Genomic DNA, 8,685 nt, shown 5'->3' with positions numbered 1-8,685 from the left:
TGAGCCGTGGGAAACGACGTGGACTCACAGACAGCTTTACATTTTAATCAGAGGACGGACATAAAGGACAGGCAGGCTGTACATTTTCATTTGTGACACTTGAGTGAGACAGACGGAGCTAATATCCCCCCCTCAGGACCCCAGCAGGCAGCCTCACTGCCTGATTGTCCATTTTATAGGACTATTGATTCCCTATCACCTCCCTGCATCAATACACCTCAGCTCATCTCTCCCTCCTTAACATGCATGGAGGTCACCAGAAAAGATCTAATGGATGGAAATCCGATTAGAGGCAGAAGAGGAGGGACAGAGGGACAGAGGGACAGAGGGACAGTGTGGTGGATTTTGTCTTTTGTCTTGCGTGAACCTGCACAGAACCTGAACATGCACTTCAGTGGGAATGATTATAAATGTACCTGAAACAGAACAGTGACATGTTTACTTGAGTTACTGATGTCACCATTTTACACTGTCATTTTCCCAGAATGCTCTGCTCATTATTAACATCTCAAACAATGACACAGCAGCTTGACGTTCTGTTGACACTGCCATGTTTACTTTGGAAAGATAAAGTCTGGCTTTTCATGCACTTGTGCACACACATGAATCAGGTAATCCAACACCTGGTCTTGTTTTTTTTAAGAACTGTTAGCGAATGTGTTTGTTGAGAAATACACAAATATGTATTTGCAGAGAAAAACTGAAACTCATATGCAACAAACTGAGAGTTGGAGTCATTTTAAACGTCGCTGTTTCATATAAATGGAGTGTGTCGCAGAGCAAACGTGAGTGTGACATTGAGTTACACAACTGTTCGACAAACAGTCGACAATTAGACGCCACAAAAGACTATGATCAGTTTTTCTGTTGAACCAGTCACATGACTGGTTTCTGATGTAGTTCTGCTCTCAGTCTTCTGTCAGATGTGTGAAACAGACCCTGTTTCCTGGCGTTCATGACACATTATAAATCATCATGCTCTGTGTGTGTGTATTTATATAACTATCTCACCTCAAGTCCCACATCAGTGTGTGTACGGTCGTGTCACCTGATGTTAGGTTCAATCAGTACAACATACTCATCCTTCATGGTAACATGGGGCAGCTGGTTGACTCCTGCCCTCCACGAGAGGATTTTCAAATCTGACTTCATTTTAAAAACATGGCAGACACACACACACACACACACACACTTAATCAAATGATCTCAGGAAGGAGATTCCAGGGATTTGTGTAGCAGCACCACATACAGGCCTGGCATATGAACTACAGTGTTCACAGATAAGTCCCAGGACATCCAATCATCATCTCATTAAATCACTTTAATGCTGTTATATCATGTCATCATTATATCATAAGTTGTTATTTTGGTGATTTCCAACAATGACAACATTATGAGTTCATCGCCGCTCTTTTGGAAACAGAGATCCTCTCTCCTGTCTGACCTCTGCAACGCCTTTAAAAACCTCCGTTATCCCGTCTGTTCATACTCACCTGCAGCTGATAACCACTGTCTTACCACTGTTTAGTTGCACTTCCTGTTAATAGTGCATTTATAAAAGTATTTACAATTGGCACACAAATATCTTACTATGTATATATACATATATATATGTATATATATACATACTGTATATATATACATATATATGTATATATATACATATATATACATATATGTATATATATGTATATATATATACATATATATATATATATATACATATATATATACACATATGTAATGCACACTGGCTCGTTGGTAGAACATGCAGTTCTGATGTAAATGGGACATTGATTTCTGGCTGCGGCAGAACACGACTGCGCTGCTGATCATTTTTCAGGAAACACAATGTACACCTCATATGACACACACACACACACACACACACAGACACACACCAACATGACCATTATCATTAGGATGAGGCCTTGACAGTCTAGTAGGGGACTGCAGGCCACCATGACAAAGATAAGGGTCCATCAATCTAACCCCCAGCCTGGACCCATGCCCCTCTCTCTCTCTCTCTGTCTCACTCTCTCTGTCTCTCTCTCTCTCTCTCTCTCATTTACAAGATTCATGTGTTTGCAGACTTGATGGTTCCCCTGTGGCTCACACTCACCCTAGTTAGCACTGTGGCTAATCCGTTAGCTGAGGCCTTGTGATGTCGTTACCCTAGCGGAGGTTACGGTTCAGTCTCATCATCCTGGTGAAGAAGTGAAGAGAGAAATGTTTCTCTTAAAACTGAAAGATACAGTATTTTTCTTTTTCTTTTGTTTCCTTGTGTAGTACCAGGTCAGTCTTTCTTTCTTTCTTTTTTATTCACGTTACATTGTTCTCTGTTCTCTTGACCCATGTCCCTCCTTTCTTCCCTTCCGTCTCACCTTTAGCGTCTTCTTGTGCTTGTACTCTTTTGTCTTCACATTGTTTCCTCTCATGTCCTTCCCTGTCCTAATGCCTTGTTGAGGCTTCATTACCTCTCCAGGGTTGAAGTTCACCGTCATTGTCACACTTTCCTCTACATGCTGAGTATGTTGTCTCGACACTGTTATCAGTCTCACATGAACCACAGCAGCTAATTTGCTGGCGCTGTATTGGAGCATCATTACCTTTGCCCGAGGTCAGTGTTGAACAGTCATTAACTTCAGCAGCTTCTTCATTCAGATCACTCTTTTCAACGTTGATGCTGTCTGTCTGTCTGTCTGTCTGGATGACAGCTATACGGCGTAAGCGTGTCTCTCCATTTGTGCTCTCACCTTCCCCCCTCTAGTGTCTTTGTGGGTTAACCCCTTGTTGACCAGGGAGTCAAGTGAGCTGAGTCAGACAGCAGCACTCAGATTAGACAAAGCCAGATGGCATTATGTGGACAGCTGAGCTACACCCTATGACAAAGAGTCATTAACCTGTCTGTCTCACACGTACATGGCAAAAGAAAAAGTCCAACAAAATCCCCTAAACTGTCTAAAATCTTAAAGACTTCTTAAAAACTGTTGGTTCTTATGTAAATAGACATGGAAAATAGATTTAAATTTCCAAATGCAAACAAAAAGAGCAAAGGTTAAAAGGAAAGGTTGCGTTCAAAGTAAAAGGGAGGAAAAAAGACTCTGAAGAAGAAAGAATGGAATAATGAGAGTCTAACAACCTGACTCTGAATTTCCATTTTGCTTTCACTTTGTTGTCTTTTACAGACGTCCAGTCCCGATGGGAGTCACTGAATTATATTTACAGATATGGGTCTCAATGTTTGTGACCTGCGGTTATCCATAATAATCCTCTCAGTATACAGACCATAGGCTACTATGGTGCTAACTTACCCAGAATTCTTATTTTCTCAATCTTATTTGTACAGTCACAACACACATTATCTCAGTCACACCCTGGAAAGGTCACCAGTCCGTTCACTCTCACACTGACACCTGTCATTTTAGTGTAGGGTTAGGACTGTGGGAGGAAACCAGAGAAAAAATACCTTCCCCAAACCAGGATACAGTATGAACTGCTGACCTTCTGACTACTCTTTTAAGCAAATATTTAGAATGATGCTAATTTCATTCACAGCGTTTAAAATGTTTGTCTGAGATGACGTCACAAAGGCCAATGAGGAGACATGGAAAGAAATAACCCCTCCTCTTTTACTCTTCTTTGGGCGTCTAAAGGAGAAGATCTGATGTGGGTTGTGTTTTCTCGGTTTGAAGGCAGCAACTATGATCTGTTGTGCCGACAAAGTGACCTGGTTGGAAATAAAAGTGGTCATTTCTGTTTTTCTCTCAGTCCCACGTCACACTGTCAACACTCAATGTAACACCACAACACAACGCTGCCTTGCAACTGCCACTGATTGTACCGTTGTATTCTTGCACGTCAGGAGCAAATCTGTCTAAAACATGCAATGAAATCTATAGTAAAATTCTTAAAGTTTCTTTAAAAAATGCATTTTTCACAGGTCGATTCTGATATTCTGCAGATGTATCTCTGATTAATCATCTTTCAACTCAAAGGTTGTGAATGGGTAACAAAGATGAGTGATAGAAAGTGTGCTGCACATAGATACGCCGTATGAAAGTGTGAGTGAATGGGTGAATGGAGTGTCAAGCTGTGAACACACTCGCCTTATTTGCCCCAACACAAAGTTGTCTGCTCCAGTCAGCGCCAGTTGGGGACAGTCGGCACAGAAAACTGTTGCGACCTCAGTCGCAGTCAATCAAACGTGTTTGATTTAACGTACAGTACGTGATGAGGTAATGTGTTGTACTAATAACCAACACAACTGCAAACACATGCTGCCAACAGCCAATGAAAAAGAGTAGGGGTGGGGACACAGGCATCAGAAGACAGAGCAGATAAAGCTGCACAACAACAGCAACACAGAACCGCTCGTCCATGTCTGTTTACCCTTAGCATCGTAGACTTACTCGTAGACTTACTCGTGAGAGTTTGTGCGAGAGTGTGATGAGTTCACAGCTATCAGGACTAACATGGTGTTAAAGTGTCTTGCCCAAGGACACATCAGCATGTAGACTAGCGGCCTTCTAGTTGAAAGACGACTCGCTCTACCACTGAATACAGACCATTTACATATTCTCTAAGTACATATGGTGCAACAGTGACTCAATGTAGAGTCAGCTGTGTTTCAACTGGAGAGTCAAGGGTTTGATTCCCAACTCTGCCAGTCTACATGCCGATGTGTGAGTGGGTATTTAAGCTGTGTGATAGAAAAATAATGTGTGAGTGTAGTGTGAAGCAGCTTTGAGTGGTCATCAAAACTAGAACGGTGCTATAGAAATGTTCATTTCATGCAAATTGAAGGGATGATTTGTCACTTATAGCAGGGGAGAGAGGAAATATTAACAATAAAACTTGTCTTCAGGTAACATTCATTGTTACCTTCATCAAGTCTCCATGATGTAACTGTGTAAACAGATTTAGGTTCTCACAACATGAACACACGCGTGGCATAGGCAGACACTGCACACGCGCACACACACACACACACTAAGTCACCACCCACTGGTTATGATGAGATCAGGTGATGGGAAAACAGATCGATGAGTTGTGATGAAAATCCATCAATAAAGTTTAATCCTGTAAAAGCTGAGCGTCGTCTGCCTTGATTAAAAAGCCGCGTCACTCACATGCAGCACACAGACGACTGCATTGTTCTGCATGGTGATGAAGTGAAACCGGTCTGTCGGGTTCAGCACTGCCCTGCTCCGGAGCTCTGAGCTTCCTGTGATCCTGCCGCCGATATGTTCTCATCTCATTGTGGATTAGCGAGAATCATGGGAGCTGTAGTGGCTCAGGGGCACTGGCGTGTGATTACACAGGTGACTGGTTCCACGGCTGAGCTGGCATACTTCAGGCTGTTTGTTACATGTAACTACAAGACATACACAGAGTCAAACTAACCTCCATGTGACGAGAGTCAGTGTCTCTCTGACTGTCAGCCCACAGGATACTTAGTTACTGCACACACACTCACTCACATAGGGCTGAGCGATGTGGACCAAAACTGATATCGGTTTCGGTAGCTCAGCGGTTGGTTGCTCCGCTAACAGCTGAGAGCTAAAACCCGGTGTGTCCGGAGTCTACAACAGAAACCTGGAGACAGGAGACCAGAAACCTGGTGTCGGACACGGTAAACAAAGAGCCGCTGGTTAAGTCCACTTGGAGCCGAAATCTGCGGCTAACAGCTGGTGCCGCTAAAAACTAGCGACAACAAACAGGTATTACGTCACCAACTCAACTTTTATTTTGTAGTAACGAGAAACGAAGATGGTTAAGAAAAATGTGTCAGGGTAAAAGTAGACCTTTTATTTAGCAACAACATATAACAGCAATAACAGCAACATTATTCTTTTTCTTAGCCACCACCTGCTCCGTGTCCGACACGTTTCCGTTCAAATGTCTATTGTGATGCGCAGTGTGGGCGGGACAACACTACGTAGTACATACATGTAAGGGGCGTGATTGAAAAATAATATATAATATACCGCTATGACAATATTGTCTCAACTACATATCTCTTTCAAAAATATACCGGTATAACTTTTATTACCGGTATATCGCCTAGCCCTACACTCGCAGGTTGTTATCGACTGATATCGCTATCAATGGCTAGCCGTTTTTTTCGGACTCATTTGTGACGTCATTCCCAGCTCCGACTTCTGAGTGGTAATCCATTAACCTGTAGAAGCCGTTTTCTTGGTTTTTTTTAAACTGCATTCATTTTCGCTCTAAATTGCCTGTAGGCGTGAGTGTGCGAGTGAATGGTTGTTTGTCTCTGTGTGGTCCTGCAATGGACTGGCCACCTGTCTTTTGACCAATGTCAGCTGGGATCGGCACCAGCGGCATGTGGAGGATAAAGTGGTAGATGTTGAATGAATGAATGAATGAATGAATGAAAGGAGGCAAAGGTAAGCTAACACCGTGTGTTTTGTCACCTGTACACACACTGAAGTGGAATTAATGGTGAGTTGTCCTGAATCACAGGTTAGACACTCCCACTCACGCCACAGAACGTGCTGAAATGAGAGTCTACTTGACTTGACCCCCGAGTGGGAACATTTCATCAGCTTAGCCTAGCGTCCCTGCAGCCATAAAGCAATGCTAAGCCACACCCACCGATTCTATTTAGCCTACACTTTTAGTAATGTAAATGTGTGTGTGTGTGTACAGGTATTACTAATGCTGCGGGGACCTGAATCTGTTTACACAGTCACATGATGGGGACTTGTCTTTCTTATGGGGACAAAACGAAAGTCCCCATCATGTAAATGACTACATGTTTTACGGTTAGGTTGTTAGAGTTAGGATTAGGCCAGTCGTAATTAAGGTTAAGATGGAAATGGTGTGTGTTGGTGACAAATTTCAATTAGCCAAGACTAATTAGACTGGCTAATGGGGGTAAACGATGGGAGTGTTTCTGTTTGGGTCTAGTCAATGGTTAAAGGGATAGGTTATGGTTAAAGGGATATATGAAGTGTGGGTACGATGTGATGACACATGCACATAACTGATTTACCTCGGTGATACAAAATGACCAAAGGAGGCAGCATTGTACCAGCAGCTCCTGTGTCTCCTCGAGCTAAACATTCTGATTTTCTCTATGGACTTTGGTGCAGAGGATTGAGTGGTTCACAAACTTCAGTTTCCAGTTAGAAAAAGCTGAATTATGACTTTGAGGTTCAGGAAATCAATTCCATCCTGACCCGGACGCTATGTTCATAAATGTGGGTGTGTATGTGAATAGTTTGGTAGTTGGTTGAGTAGATCGCCTCGGGATGCGTTCACTGATTGTGATTGTGTCACATTCAGCAACACAGCCTAATCAGTTTATTATTTTTATTGGATTATTTTTCACAGATTGACTTTAACACCTGTGTTTAAATGGAGCCTTCTTTACACAACGAAATCTCCACTGCTGCATTTTTACAAGACAAATGCAGAGCAGCAGAAAACGGACACGGAGCTTCACGTCAGTTCCGATCCATTGACCCGTCTTCCTCGTTTTGTTGTTTACTTGTTGTTTGTAGTGGCGTGCACGCGGGCAAGAGAGATCAATCCACATCCCGGCTCACGCAACCAGCGATGTCAAGAGCTATTCCTCCACTCTTTGCTTCACGCACCTGACACAGAGGGAGAGAGCGCGAGAGGAGGCTGAGAGGGGGAGGTAGCGTGAGAAAGAGAGGGACTGGGCACGCAATCACCTGCACTCTCCCTCTCCAGGGGTAAATAAAAAAATGTGCTTGAAAGATTTCCTTTTACCGCACACAACCTGTGAGTCTCTGAGCTGTCAGACCACTGAGGTCCCTGAAGACCATCTATCATGCAACACAGAGAGTGTGTGCACGTCTGTGTTCTTTGTCTTTTATTCACAGACTCTTGGCAAAAGCAATATGTAGCTCAGATACTGTACATCGGCGACTTTCAATGTGCTGGTGGAACATGGTAATGAAATATGCTTCACCATTTACTAGAGCTGAAATGATTCATCGATGAAACGATTATTAATCGACTACTATTTTGATAATCGATGAATCGGTTTGAAGCTTTTTTCATGATTAAAACAAGTTTTCTGATCTTTTAAGCTTCTTAAATGTGAATATTTCTTCATTTCTTTGCTCTGGATAACGAAGAAATCATTAAAACTCAATCGTTTTGATTTGTGGACAAAACAAGACAATTGAGAACATCGTCATTTCCAGGTTTGATGAACACAATCAATATTTTTTAAGATTTTCTGACATTTTATGGGCCAAACGATTAATCGAGAAAATAAACGACAGATTAATCGATTATAAAAATAATCGTTAGTTGCAGATCTACCATTTACCAAAACAGAGGTCTAATAACTGTAGAGAGAGAGTGTGAACATACTAGCATATTAAAGTTAGATTATACATCATAACATACGAACATTTACGGTGGCACTGCAACGACCCAAAACACACGCACGCTGCAGATTCACAAACACAAACACAATCACACGCAGGACAGAAAACACCAGCATGTTCAATAATGGAAGTGGGTCTGTGGGAGCGCTCGTTTTCAGGCAGCTTTACGACCAGCCGTTCCGAGACTTTTAATTTGAGTTTGTTTTCAAACATTGTACAGTACAACTGGTTTACAGTACACTATCAGAGTGTATACAGTACGTTGTACAGATGCTTATGTCCGATGAATTGA

Source organism: Solea senegalensis, linkage group LG14 (assembly GCF_019176455.1).
Source record: "Solea senegalensis isolate Sse05_10M linkage group LG14, IFAPA_SoseM_1, whole genome shotgun sequence".
In the NCBI taxonomy this organism is placed as follows: domain Eukaryota; kingdom Metazoa; phylum Chordata; class Actinopteri; order Pleuronectiformes; family Soleidae; genus Solea; species Solea senegalensis.
The sequence above is the reverse complement of the archived record's forward strand: the minus strand, read 5'-3'. Positions refer to the sequence as shown.